Here is a 4,428-nt window from a genome sequence, read left to right on the forward strand (position 1 = left end):
TCCATACTCCGAGATACGGGAAAATCACCTAATTCAGAGCCGTAATGTCTAACATATTTGACAATTTTCCTCTTCTACAACCAGGCCAGTGCTATCAGTTCTGCTAGGTTATAATGAAAGACATACACTCTGCCAGGTTTGAAAAATTCACGTTCATACTAGATTTTCTAGCTTTGTTTTAAACGTCTCCTCCAATTGATACAGCTACTTGATTAGTTTTTAATTGGCCAGTTTTTACAAAGCGCCCTTTTTTTTTTAATCTAAAAAATAAAGCTTTTATTACACATGGACGCCCAAGAAACTATAATGGTTCTTGAATACCGTGGCCTTAAAGCATTTAACTTTATCTGTGCCGTTAAACTGGAGCAGTGCCTGTCAAGGATAACCATAAGGCTTCACCACAATGTGTTTTCTGTCATCCATACCCAAAATTATACAGCAAAATTATATAGCAAAGGGAAAATGTTAATGTACTACCATGACTTTTGGCACTAGCAAAGATCAAGGACAATTCCGAACTGGTTACTCAAGGTCAGGCAAGGCGTTTTTCTCTCCTTGAAATTTGATTCACTGTTAATTTTCATTAACAACTCAGTTCCAATGCATTAATCATATTACTAAGGTTTTCCCTGACAGGTCTGAGAGGCTGTTGCCAATAAGGTTTCTCTCTCCCAAGGTTAGTTTGGCTTTTTGGCATGTCCTCGCCACTTCCCACTTTAATTTGCACTTCACACACTTACTGCTTTTCACAAAACTAATTATTCACCGCTATATCGTATCGGTGATCGTAAACAAAACTAATTGCTTAAGTTAACCACCCTCAAGTGGTTGTTTATTCACTGTTACAGTCCTTCAGTAAAACCTTATACAGTGGTTTGATTTGCAACTGCAATATAACATTTACAACCTGCAATTGCTTCAATATAACATTTACAGTTCCTTCAGTTCAACTTCGTTAAACAGTTAACTATACATTTAACTGCAAATATTACTTTCATTTGCTTAGTTCCAAGCAACCCGTTTGTTTTTCTAAAGACCAATCCATTTGCCTCTGAACTAGCATTGCCATATAATTTGCATTACCGTATAATTTGCTCGAGACTACTCTCAACGGGAATTAACACAAGACCGCAATTTCTACTTTATTGAACTAATAAAAATTCTCATGAATAGTGACATACAGACGTAATAAACAAACTCCAAAACTTGAAACACTATGATGCAAGCATTTTGAAAATGCGAACTTAAGGTTACATAAGACCTTTTAGTTATCAGGCTCCAGATATGCAGCCTTAGTAATTTTACTACCTTATTGGAAGCCATTTAACTTCATCGAAATCACTCTAGCAACGTCATCCGTGTTGCTGAATAAGCCTTACACGTGGTCGTGTAAAATTAATTTCAGTTAACTAAAGATTAACCTTTTATCAGGCTACTTCCATTGTAATGGCTCATCTATTTACCTTAACACATTGGCTCATGATGCATTAATTACACGGCTTCTTACAGCCGTACTAAAGGCATACTTCCATTCTTTGCCTCTTCACCCTCAGTTTGCAATTCACCTCTTTTGTATTACTATCACTAGTGATCTGCTAAGCCTTGTAAGTGTTTCAATATTTCAATTACGTAAACTAAGCTTTTTAAAGACCTAAAGACTTGCTCGTCTTAAAGATTCGCCAAAATTGGATGAATCTCTTAAAAAAAAGACATATAATTCAGAAAAACTTTGAATACGAATATATTCGTAGAGATATCACTAGTCCAATTTAGTTTTATTCACAAAGCCGATTCTCAATTTACAATACTTAGGCATAAGCAGATTCTTCTAAGGATTGATAAAACTGGAGTCTTTTGATAGTTCCCTCTTTAAACATTATATTACCAAAAGTTCAGACGTCATAGGATGCATATAAAATGATTTATGAACAATGCTATAGTACTGACTTTTTATAATAAATCTTTAGGTATCAACCAAATTTTTCAAGAGAACCGCGGTTCGTAGCGGTTTATTCAGCAGTTGAAAGTAAAAGGTTTACCTATTTCCCCACACTGGAGAAAAAATGACAATGCTGGATATGCTGGAAACCGCAACTGTCTTCTGGGAATCATGGCTAATCAAATTCAACCTCCTGCTTTGGTTTTTCTTCATGGTTCCAATTCGGCATAGCTGACATACTAGCTGATTCTCCAGTTACACACCATGATGAACAATGAAAAATTCTCCAGATGCTCCGACAAAAGCAAGTTGTGCATTTTACAGTCCATGTAGCACGAAGATGATTACTCATCCTGCAAAGTAATCCATAGACAACTGTTAGAAACCCTGTATTGAAAGATCCCCTTGTTTCAAGACCTAATTACATTTAAATGTTGAAAGTACAGTCGCAACAATAGTTCTTTTTCGTGAGGATACTCCTATGTTCACAAATTGCATTGCCAATTCTTGTAGTAAAGCCCCAGTGTTAGATTTAGAAATGCAATTGCCATCACCTACTTTATGAACACTTTCGCCCTGCACCCAACGAACAATACAGTAATTATGCTACAGAAGCCCTCCGCTCTTAAGTCGAGAAAACCCCAAGGTAATACCTACCTTTCAATCCAGACTAAATTAATGCGCCCCAATGCCAACTACAGCTTCCGGGCAATCAAGAATACAGCAGGAAAAGCTAATTTTGACAAGCTTTGCCTCTAAGCTCTGTAAAATTGCCTCGTGCACATACAAGTATAAAGTGTTTAAATTAAAATCTTTATCACTACAAAATATCTATATGGATCAGGTTTATAAGAAATTCATATAAACAGTAAAATAATTGAAAATTTAACCTATAGAAAAAAAATACAAGAAATAGGAACATATCTTAATCATATGTAGGTTGTCCAATTACAAAACACACTGCTACTTGAGCAGTCTTGTTTTTAATGGACAGTGCAGCTTTACCACATTCAATAATTTGCTTCCGTATTTTAAGTTACTTGCCTAACGACAAACACTTAAAAGCTTGAAAACCTAAATCCATAATGATCGCGGTCTCAAAACATCTGAATACCGAATGTTACAAGGGAATCGACCATGCCATCCATTAACCCTTCAAAATTACTAGGCTCAAGTCAAATTCATCGTTAAAGATATCAAAAGGGGCTCAATAAAAACCTCTAGAAATAACCTACCTCTTACCCACATCGAGTAAAAGTAGTTTACTAACTCACCTGTAAGTCTGAAGCCAATAGGTTTCGCTAGTCCCAACTTGCATGGTAGGTCGAAGACCCAACATGCAAGCCTGGGTTTCCCTACCCCTTCAAGGGCACTGCCCCTGATGGCGTAGGGACATTTGCGTTCTATATACAGCCGATACACAAGTAATGAAGGCAAGACTAACCAAAGTGACATGTCTTACCTTTACATATCCATTAACAGATTATGACCTCTTCTGTAAGTCTGGAGTAAGTATAAAACGCTGAGTTCTTTGAGGTATCTAGCTCCGTATCAGTTCTGAAAGGATATTAGAAGCAATTTAAATTTTCAAAGTTAATGCGATAAATGCGACACACCAGAACCAAGGACAGTTACAATGATGGCACTGCCTTACTTAAAAAGCGAGAATAGTTACGACAACAAAAGCACTATCTTATTTAAAACCAAAGTAAGTTTCTTTACTAATTTCAGAAAGTCCTACATATCTAAAGTCCGCAAAATCATACTTAACTAGCAAAGAGCAAAAAAGTAGAGTATCTTCATACAAACATTCCAAAAGTTGGTATTTACGTGAAAAACCTCTAAAAAAATTTATGAAAAAACTCAAATTAACTAACAATCCATTAGGATTTAGATAAAATAAACCAGCTGTGATTTCGGGAATGAAATAAAAGTTATGACTGACAAAGATCACCGACAGGAAATTACACCGAAATCCGCCCTTACCCAAGATTTCGAAGTAGAAAAACGATCACACAAAAAGAGGAATATCTTCTGAGATGTAATGATAATCACGCCAAAATAGCAATTGCATCAAAGACGAAACACATTCCCACTTTAACAAACACTACCCAGTTTTATCGGTGAACAATACATCACTCGGAATCACCCATTAGTCTAAACAAAAATAATGCACGCGAAATAACGACTCACTCTCGAACAACTCACCGATCTATTTGTTCGCCGGCAACTTAGAACTGGGAGACCAAGAATGATGAAGTGAGAACAGCCCTCCGTCCATAAAATGACACCTCACTTCGGTGTCCTTGGACGACAATAAAACATAAACTTCTGTAAAACCTCTGCGTACAAATGACAATTCCCCGTAAATACACGGCGCTTACTATATTAAAATTTTAAGTCAAAATTTATTTCCCCAACCTAAGCTTCCGATTTAACCACGAAATTCTAACCTAAAACATTGCTGGTGAGAATCTTATAATATCTCC

The 4,428-nt window shown here is 36.3% G+C and overlaps 1 long non-coding RNA gene across 1 annotated transcript; it reads right to left on the minus strand.

Moving 5' to 3' along the window:
• Positions 1–805: 805 nt before the first annotated feature.
• LOC136832127 (uncharacterized) lies at positions 806–4,194 on the minus strand. The gene is made up of 3 exons (XR_010851079.1): positions 3,926–4,194; positions 3,402–3,496; positions 806–2,292 (listed from the first exon to the last, which is right to left on the minus strand). It is a non-coding gene; the product is annotated as an uncharacterized lncRNA (long non-coding RNA).
• Positions 4,195–4,428: the final 234 nt, after the last annotated feature.

This window comes from Macrobrachium rosenbergii, chromosome 49, assembly GCF_040412425.1.
Source record: "Macrobrachium rosenbergii isolate ZJJX-2024 chromosome 49, ASM4041242v1, whole genome shotgun sequence".
NCBI lineage: Eukaryota > Metazoa > Arthropoda > Malacostraca > Decapoda > Palaemonidae > Macrobrachium > Macrobrachium rosenbergii.